The sequence below is a fragment of the Nothobranchius furzeri genome, unplaced genomic scaffold (genome assembly GCF_043380555.1).
Source record: "Nothobranchius furzeri strain GRZ-AD unplaced genomic scaffold, NfurGRZ-RIMD1 Scf074, whole genome shotgun sequence".
In the NCBI taxonomy this organism is placed as follows: domain Eukaryota; kingdom Metazoa; phylum Chordata; class Actinopteri; order Cyprinodontiformes; family Nothobranchiidae; genus Nothobranchius; species Nothobranchius furzeri.
The window spans coordinates 90,001-100,000 of NW_027223091.1; positions in this window are offsets into that span (position 1 = coordinate 90,001).

The following is a 10,000-nucleotide window of genomic DNA, read 5'->3' on the forward strand; positions in this document are numbered from 1 at the left end:
GCTGATGGCGGGGTGGAAGAGCAGCAGGCAGCCTCCAGCTGGTGATGGCGGGGTGGAGGAGCTGCAGCCAGCGTCCAGCAGCTGATGGCGGGGTGCAGGAGCAGCAGCCAGCCTCCAGCAGCTGATGGCGGGGTGGAGGAGCTGCAGCCAGCCTCCAGCAGCCAGCCTCCAGCTAGTGATGGCGGGGTGGAGAAGCAGGCAGCCTCCGTCAGCTGATGGCGGGGTGGAGGAGCAGAAGCCAGCCTCCAGCAGCTGATGGCGGGGTGCAGGAGCTGCAGCCAGCGTCCAGCAGCTGATGGTGGGGTGGAGGAGCTGCAGCCAGCCTCCAGCAGCCAGCCTCCAGCTAGTGATGGCGGGGTGGAGAAGCAGGCAGCCTCCGTCAGCTGATGGCGGGGTGGAGGAGCAGAAGCCAGCCTCCAGCAGCTGATGGCGGGGTGCAGGAGCTGCAGCCAGCGTCCAGCAGCTGATGGTGGGGTGGAGGAGCTGCAGCCAGCGTCCAGCAGCTGATGGTGGGGTGGAGGAGCTGCAGCCAGCCTCCAGCAGCCAGCCTCCAGCAGCTGATGGCGGGGTGCAGGAGCAGCAGCCAGCCTCCAGCAGCTGATGGCGGGGTGCAGGAGCAGCAGGCAGCCTCCAGCAGCTGATGGCGGGGTGGAGGAGCAGAAGCCAGCCTCCAGCAGCTGATGGCGGGGTGCAGGAGCTGCAGCCAGCGTCCAGCAGCTGATGGTGGGGTGGAGGAGCTGCAGCCAGCGTCCAGCAGCTGATGGTTGGGTGGAGGAGCAGCAGCCAGCCTCCAGCAGCCAGCCTCCAGCTAGTGATGGCGGGGTGGAGAAGCAGGCAGCCTCCATCAGCTGATGGCGGGGTGGAGGAGCAGAAGCCAGCCTCCAGCTGGTGATGGCGGGGTGCAGGAGCTGCAGGCAGCCTCCAGCAGCTGATGGCGGGGTGCAGGAGCTGCAGGCAGCCTCCAGCAGCTGATGGCGGGGTGGAGGAGCTGCAGCCAGCGTCCAGCAGCTGATGGTGGGGTGGAGGAGCTGCAGCCAGCGTCCAGCAGCTGATGGTTGGGTGGAGGAGCAGCAGCCAGCCTCCAGCAGCTGATGGCGGGGTGCAGGAGCAGCAGCCAGCCTCCAGCAGCTGATGGCGGGGTGGAGGAGCTGCAGCCAGCCTCCAGCAGCCAGCCTCCAGCTAGTGATGGCGGGGTGGAGAAGCAGGCAGCCTCCATCAGCTGATGGCGGGGTGGAGGAGCAGAAGCCAGCCTCCAGCTGGTGATGGCGGGGTGCAGGAGCTGCAGGCAGCCTCCAGCAGCTGATGGCGGGGTGGAGGAGCTGCAGCCAGCCTCCAGCAGCCAGCCTCCAGCTAGTGATGGCGGGGTGGAGAAGCAGGCAGCCTCCATCAGCTGATGGCGGGGTGGAGGAGCAGAAGCCAGCCTCCAGCAGCTGATGGCGGGGTGCAGGAGGTGCAGGCAGCCTCCAGCAGCTGATGGCGGGGTGCAGGAGCAGCAGGCAGCCTCCAGCAGCTGATGGCGGGGTGCAGGAGCTGCAACCAGCCTCCAGCTGGTGATGGCGGGGTGGAGGAGCTGCAGCCAGCCTCCAGCAGCCAGCCCCCAGCAGCTGATGGCGGGGTGGAGGAGCAGAAGCCAGCCTCCAGCAGCTGATGGTGGGGTGCAGGAGCTGCAGCCAGCCTCCAGCAGCCAGCCTCCAGCTGGTGATGGCGGGGTGGAGGAGCAGCAGCAGACAGCCTCCAGCAGCCAGCCAGCCTCCAGGAGCTGATGGCGGTGTGTGGGAGCAGCAGCCAGCCTCCAGCGTTCAGCCAGCATCCATCAGCTGATGGCGGTGTGAAGGAGCTGCAGCCAGCCTCCAGCAGGTCATGGTGGGGTGGAGGAGCAGCAGCCAGCCTCCAGCTGGTGATGGCGGGGTGAAGGAGCTGCAGCCAGCCACCAGCAGCTGATGGCGGGGTGAAGGAGCTGCAGCCAGCCACCAGCAGCTGATGGCGGGGTGGAGGAGCTGCAGCCAGCGTCCAGCAGCTGATGGTTGGGTGGTGGAGGAGCAGCAGCCAGCCTCCAGCAGCTGATGGCGGGGTGCAGGAGCAGCAGCCAGCGTCCAGCAGCTGATGGTTGGGTGGAGGAGCAGCAGCCAGCCTCCAGCAGCTGCTGGCGGGGTGCAGGAGCAGCAGCCAGCCTCCAGCAGCTGATGGCGGGGTGCAGGAGCTGCAGGCAGCCTCCAGCAGCTGATGGCGGTGTGCAGGAGCTGCAGCCAGCCTCCAGCAGCTGATGGCGGGGTGCAGGGGCTGCAGGCAGCCTCCAGCAGCTGATGGCGGGGTGCAGGAGCTGCAACCAGCCTCCAGCTGGTGATGGCGGGGTGGAGGAGCAGCAGCCAGCCTCCAGCAGCCAGCCTCCAGCTGCTGATGGCGGGGTGGAGGAACAGAAGCCTCCAGCAGCTGATGGCAGGGTGCAGGAGCAGCAGCCAGCCTCCAGCTGGTGATGGCGGGGTGGAGGAGCTGAAACCTGGGTCGGACCTGGTCTGCAGCAGGGCCCATTACCACTCAGAAGCTGATGGCAGTGTGTGTTTAGGTCCCTGCGGGGTGGATGAGCTGAAACCTGGGTCAGACTTGGTGTGCAGCAGGGCTCAGCACCCTCCAGAAGCCGATGACAGTGTGTCTTTAACTCCCTGCCTGGTGGGAGAGCTGAAAGCTGGGTCGGACCTGGTCTTTAGCAGAGCTCAGCAGCCTCCAGAAGCTGATGGCAGTGTGTGTTTCATCCCCTGCGGGGTGGGAGAGCTGAAACGTGGGTCGGACCTGGTCTGCAGCAGGGCCCATCACCATCCAGAAGCTGACGGCGGTGTGTGTTTAAGTCCCTGCGGGGTGGGAGAGCCATAACCTGGGTCGGACCTGGTCTGCAGCAGAGCTCAGCAGCCTCCAGAACCTGATGGCAGTGTGTCTTTAATCCACTGCGGGGTGCAGGAGCTGAAACCTGGGTCGGACCTGGTCTGCAGCAGGGCTCAGCAGCCAGCAGAAGGTGACGGCAGTGTGTGTTTAGTTCCCTGCGGGGTGCAGGAGCTGAAACCTGGGTCGGACCTGGTCTGCAGCAGAGCTCAGCAGCCAGCAGAAGGTGATGGCAGTGTGTGTTTAAGTCCCTGCCTGGTGGGAGAGCTGAAACCTGGGTCGGACCTGGTCTATAGAAGAGCTCAGCAGCCTCCAGAAGCTGATGGCAGTGTGTGTGTTTTGGTCCCTGCGGGGTGCAGGAGCAGGAACCCGGGTCGGACCTGGTCTATAGCGGAGCTCAGCAGCCTCCAGCAGCTGATGGCAGTGTGTGTTTAATTCCCTGCCTGGTGGGAGAGCTGTAACCCGGGTCGGACTTGGTCTGCAGCAGGGCCCATCACCATCCAGAAGCTGATGGCAGTGTGTCTTTAATTCCCTGCGGGGTGGAGGAGCAGAAACCTGGGTCGGACCTGGTCTATAGCAGAGCTCAGCAGCCTCCAGAAGCTGATGGCAGTGTGTGTTCAAGTCCCTGCGGGGTGGGAGAGCTGAAACCTGGGTCGGACCTGGTCTATAGAAGAGCTCAGCAGCCTCCAGCAGCTGATGGCAGTGTGTGTTTAAGTCCCTGCGGGGTGGGAGAGCTATATCCCGGGTCGGACCTGGTCTATAGCAGAGCTCAGCAGCCTCCAGCAGCTGATGGCAGTGTGTGTTTAAGTCCCTGCGGGGTGGGAGAGCTGAAACCTCGGTCGGACCTGGTCTATGGCAGAGCTCAGCAGCCTCCAGAAGCTGATGGCAGCGTGCCTCTAAGTCCCTGCCTGGTGGGAGAGCTGAAACCTGGGTCGGACATGGTCTGCAGCAGGGCTCGGCAGCCTCCAGCAGCTGATGGCAGTGTGTCTTTAAGTCCCTGCCTGGTGGGAGAGCTGAAACCTGGGTCGGACCTGGTCTATAGCAGAGCTCAGCAGCCTCCAGCAGCTGATGGCAGTGTGTGTTTAAGTCCCTGCCTGGTGTGAGAGCTGAAACCTGGGTCGGACCTGGTCTATAGAAGAGCTCAGCAGCCTCCAGCAGCTGATGGCAGTGTGTCTTTAAGTCACTGCCTGGTGGGAGAGCTGAAACCTGGGTCGGACCTGGTCTATAGTAGAGCTCAGCAGCCTCCAGCAGCTGATTGCAGTGTGTGTTTAAGTCCCTGCCTGGTGGGAGAGCTGATATCCGGGTCGGACCTGGTCCACAGCAGGGCCCATCACCCTCCAGAAGCTGGTGGCAGTGTGTGTTTAAGTCCCTGCGGGGTGCAGGAGCAGAAACCTGGGTGGGACCTGGTCTGCAGCAGAGCTCGGCAGCCTCCAGCAGCTGATGGCAGTGAGTGTTTAAGTCCCTGCGGGGTGGGAGAGCTATATCCCGGGTCAGACCTGGTCTAAAGCAGGGCCCATCACCCTCCAGAAGCTGGTGGCAGTGTGTGTTTAAGTCCCTGCGGGGTGGAGGAGCAGAAACCTGGGTCGGACCCGGTCTACAGCAGAGCTCAGCAGCCCCCAGAAGCTGATGGCAGTGTGTGTGTGTGTGTGTGTGTTTAAGTCTCTGCCTGGTTGGAGAGCCGATACCTGGGTCGGACCTGGTCTGCAGCAGGGCTCAGCAGCCTCCAGAAGCTGATGGCAGTGTGTCTTTCATTCCCTGCGGGGTGCAGGAGCAGAAACCTGGGTCGGACCTGGTCTATAGCGGAGCTCAGCAGCCTCCAGCAGCTGATGGCAGTGTGTGTGTTAAAGACCCTGCGGGGTGGGAGAGCTGAAACCTGGGTCGGACCTGGTCTGCAGCAGGGCTCAGCAGCCCCCAGAAGCTGATGGCTGTGTGTGTTTAAGTCCCTGCGGGGTGGGAGAGCTGAAACCTGGGTCGGACCTGGCCCGCAGCAGGGCCCATCACCCTCCAGAAGCTGATGGCGGTGTGGGTTTAAGTCCCTGCGGGGTTGAGGAGCTGAAACCTGGGTCGGACCTGGTCTGCAGCAGGGCCCATCACCATCCAGAAGCTGATGGCTGTGTGTGTTTAAGTCCCAGGGGGGTGGGAGAGCCATAACCTGGGTCGGACCTGGTCTGCAGCAGGGCTCAGCAGCCTCCAGTTGCAGATGGCAGTGTGTGTTTAGTTCCCTGCGGGGTGCAGGAGCTGAAACCTGGGTCGGACCTGGTCTATAGCAGAGCTCAGCAGCCTCCAGAAGCTGATGGCAGTGTGTCTTCAATTCCCTGCGGGGTGCAGGAGCTGATACCTGGGTCGGACCTGGTCTGCAGCAGGGCCCATCACCATCCAGACGCTGATGGCAGTGTGTGTTTAAGTCCTAGTGGGCTGCAGGAGCTGAAACCTGGGTCGGACCTGCTCTATAGTAGAGCTCAGCAGCCTCCAGAAGCTGATGGCAGTGTGTCTTTAAGTCCCTGCGGGGTGGGATAGCTGAAACCTGGGTCGGACCTGGTCTGCAGCAGGGCCCATCACCATCCAGACGCTGATGGCAGTGTGTGTTTAAGTCCTAGTGGGCTGCAGGAGCTGAAACCTGGGTCGGACCTGCTCTATAGTAGAGCTCAGCAGCCTCCAGAAGCTGATGGCAGTGTGTCTTTAAGTCCCTGCGGGGTGGGATAGCTGAAACCTGGGTCGGACCTGGTCTGCAGCAGGGCCCATCACCCTCCAGAAGCTGTTGGCAGTGTGTCTTCCATTCCTAGTGGGGCAGGGGAGCAAAGACCTGGGCAGAGGAGCGCCTGTCTGCATCCGATCCGGCCCCTCAGCAGCCCGCCGTGAGCCTTAGAGAACCCCCCCCCCCCCCCAGCGGGCTCCAGGAACCGGGCCCTGCGTCGGACCCAGCTCAGTAAGGCCCTCCCTCGGGCCCTGCAGCAGGTGGCCCCGTCTATGCAGTCGAAAACCCCGCGAAAATCGGTGTAGAAACGCCCGAGAGGCGTGGTGCGGTTCCCCCGGCCGGTACCGGGTCCGGACCGGTCCGGAAGTCCACCCAGAACACTGCCTGGGGCTTCTGGGCGGCTCCCCAGGCGCAGGCAGTCGAAAACCGCGTGAAAATCGGTTCAGAATTGACAAAACGGCGACCTCGTCGCTCCAAAAACTAAGTCCAAACTAAGCCTTTCGCTTATCGCTTAACGCTTAAGGCGGTCGGCCTTATGGCCAGTAAATGAAAAGTGCCTGCGCCCCTGGAGGTTTTGGAAGGTGCGAGCGATGACCATGCTCGGGTTAGTAGGTGAGGCCATCGGAAAACCAGCGTGAGTTGGCGGGTTTGGGTGGCAATCTATTCCAGGCAGAGTCGACTATCTCTGGGCATCAATTTTGGGATTTTTCCGGCTCTGGTTCTGGGAGAAACGCAGGGGCAAAGTGCACGAGCCGCGGCCGATTTTGGTGGCCTGTCCCTGGGCACAAAGTCTGAGGAGTGTGGGCCTGGTTCTCCGAAAAATACCAGTCTGCTGGAGCTCACTCCCATGGCTCCAGGGGGCACGGCACACCCCCCGGTAGCCGACCAAAGTGCTCTACTCGGGCCAGACTCGGACCCACGACCCGGGGTGAGAACCACAACTACTGGTCATCCTTTTGACCTCCAGGGGGCGCGGCAGAGCCTCCCCAGTCCGACGCAAGTGCCCCACTTGGGCCATACTCAGACCCACGGCCCGGGGCGAGAACCACAACTACTGGTCATCCTTTAGACCTCCAGGGGGCCCGGCACAGCCTCCCTAGACCGACACAAGTGCTCCACTTGGGCTGTACTCTGACCCAAGTCCCGGTGCGAGAACCACAACTACTGGTCATCCTTTAGACCTCCAGGGGGCCCGGCACAGCCTCCCTAGGCCGACACAAGTGCTCCACTTGGGCTATACTCTGACCCAAGTCCCGGGGCGAGAACCACAACTACTGGTCATCCTTTTGACCTCATGGTCATCCTTTAGATCTCCAGGGGGCCCGGCACAGCCTCCCTAGGCCGACACAAGTGCTCCACTTGGGCTATACTCTGACCCAAGTCCCGGGGCGAGAACCACAACTACTGGTCATCCTTTAGACCTCCAGGGGGCACGGCACACCCCCCGGTAGCCGACCAAAGTGCTCTACTCGGGCCAGACTCGGACCCACGACCCGGGGTGAGAACCACAACTACTGGTCATCCTTTAGACCTCCAGGGGGCCCGGCACAGCCTCCCTAGTCCGACACAAGTGCTCCACTTGGGCTATACTCTGACCCAAGTCCCGGGGCGAGAACCACAACTACTGGTCATCCTTTAGACCTCCAGGGGGACCGGCACAGCCTCCCTAGACCGACACAAGTGCACCACTTGGGCCATACTCTGACCCAAGTCCCGGGGCGAGAACCACAACTACTGGTCATCCTTTTGACCTCATGGTCATCCTTTAGACCTCAAGGGGGCACGGCAGAGCCTCCCTAGTCCGACACAAGTGTCCCACTTGGGCTATACTATGACCCAAGTCCCGGGGCGAGAACCACAACTACTGGTCATCCTTTAGACCTCAAGGGGGCACGGCAGAGCCTCCCTAGTCCGACACAAGTGTCCCACTTGGGCCATACTCAGACCCACGGCCCGGGGCGAGAACCACAACTACTGGTCATCCTTTAGACCTCCAGGGGGCCCGGCACAGCCTCCCTAGTCCGACGCAAGTGCTCCACTTGGGCTGTACTCTGACCCAAGTCCCGGGGCGAGAACCACAACTAATGGTCATCCTTTAGACCTCCAGGGGGCACGGCACAGCCTCCCTAGTCCGACACAAGTGCTCCACTTGGGCTATACTCTGACCCAAGTCCCGGGGCGAGAACCACAACTACTGGTCATCCTTTAGACCTCCAGGGGGCACGGCAGAGCCTCCCTAGTCCGACACAAGTGTCCCACTTGGGCTATTCTCTGACCCAAGTCCCGGGGCGAGAACCACAACTACTGGTCATCCTTTAGACCTCCAGGGGGCACGACACAGCCTCCCTAGTCCGACCCAAGTGCTCCACTTGGGCTATACTATGACCCAAGTCCCGGGGCGAGAACCACAACTACTGGTCATCCTTTAGACCTCCAGGGGGCACGGCACAGCCTCCCTAGTCCGACACAAGTGCTCCACTTGGGCTATACTCTGACCCAAGTCCCGGGGCGAGAACCACAACTACTGGTCATCCTTTAGACCTCCAGGGGGCACGGCACAGCCTCCCTAGTCCGACACAAGTGCTCCACTTGGGCTATACTCTGACCCAAGTCCCGGGGCGAGAACCACAACTACTGGTCATCCTTTTGACCTCATGGTCATCCTTTAGACCTCCAGGGGGCCCGGCACAGCCTCCCTAGGCCGACACAAGTGCTCCACTTGGGCTATACTCTGACCCAAGTCCCGGGGCGAGAACCACAACTACTGGTCATCCTTTAGACCTCCAGGGGGCACGGCACAGCCTCCCTAGTCCGACACAAGTGCTCCACTTGGGCTATACTCTGACCCAAGTCCCGGGGCGAGAACCACAACTACTGGTCATCCTTTTGACCTCATGGTCATCCTTTAGACCTCCAGGGGGCCCGGCACAGCCTCCCTAGACCGACACAAGTGCTCCACTTGGGCTGTACTCTGACCCAAGTCCCGGTGCGAGAACCACAACTACTGGTCATCCTTTAGACCTCCAGGGGGCCCGGCACAGCCTCCCTAGGCCGACACAAGTGCTCCACTTGGGCTATACTCTGACCCAAGTCCCGGGGCGAGAACCACAACTACTGGTCATCCTTTTGACCTCATGGTCATCCTTTAGATCTCCAGGGGGCCCGGCACAGCCTCCCTAGGCCGACACAAGTGCTCCACTTGGGCTATACTCTGACCCAAGTCCCGGGGCGAGAACCACAACTACTGGTCATCCTTTAGACCTCCAGGGGGCACGGCACACCCCCCGGTAGCCGACCAAAGTGCTCTACTCGGGCCAGACTCGGACCCACGACCCGGGGTGAGAACCACAACTACTGGTCATCCTTTAGACCTCCAGGGGGCCCGGCACAGCCTCCCTAGTCCGACACAAGTGCTCCACTTGGGCTATACTCTGACCCAAGTCCCGGGGCGAGAACCACAACTACTGGTCATCCTTTAGACCTCCAGGGGGACCGGCACAGCCTCCCTAGACCGACACAAGTGCACCACTTGGGCCATACTCTGACCCAAGTCCCGGGGCGAGAACCACAACTACTGGTCATCCTTTTGACCTCATGGTCATCCTTTAGACCTCAAGGGGGCACGGCAGAGCCTCCCTAGTCCGACACAAGTGTCCCACTTGGGCTATACTATGACCCAAGTCCCGGGGCGAGAACCACAACTACTGGTCATCCTTTAGACCTCAAGGGGGCACGGCAGAGCCTCCCTAGTCCGACACAAGTGTCCCACTTGGGCCATACTCAGACCCACGGCCCGGGGCGAGAACCACAACTACTGGTCATCCTTTAGACCTCCAGGGGGCCCGGCACAGCCTCCCTAGTCCGACGCAAGTGCTCCACTTGGGCTGTACTCTGACCCAAGTCCCGGGGCGAGAACCACAACTAATGGTCATCCTTTAGACCTCCAGGGGGCACGGCACAGCCTCCCTAGTCCGACACAAGTGCTCCACTTGGGCTATACTCTGACCCAAGTCCCGGGGCGAGAACCACAACTACTGGTCATCCTTTAGACCTCCAGGGGGCACGGCAGAGCCTCCCTAGTCCGACACAAGTGTCCCACTTGGGCTATTCTCTGACCCAAGTCCCGGGGCGAGAACCACAACTACTGGTCATCCTTTAGACCTCCAGGGGGCACGACACAGCCTCCCTAGTCCGACCCAAGTGCTCCACTTGGGCTATACTATGACCCAAGTCCCGGGGCGAGAACCACAACTACTGGTCATCCTTTAGACCTCCAGGGGGCACGGCACAGCCTCCCTAGTCCGACACAAGTGCTCCACTTGGGCTATACTCTGACCCAAGTCCCGGGGCGAGAACCACAACTACTGGTCATCCTTTAGACCTCCAGGGGGCACGGCACAGCCTCCCTAGTCCGACACAAGTGCTCCACTT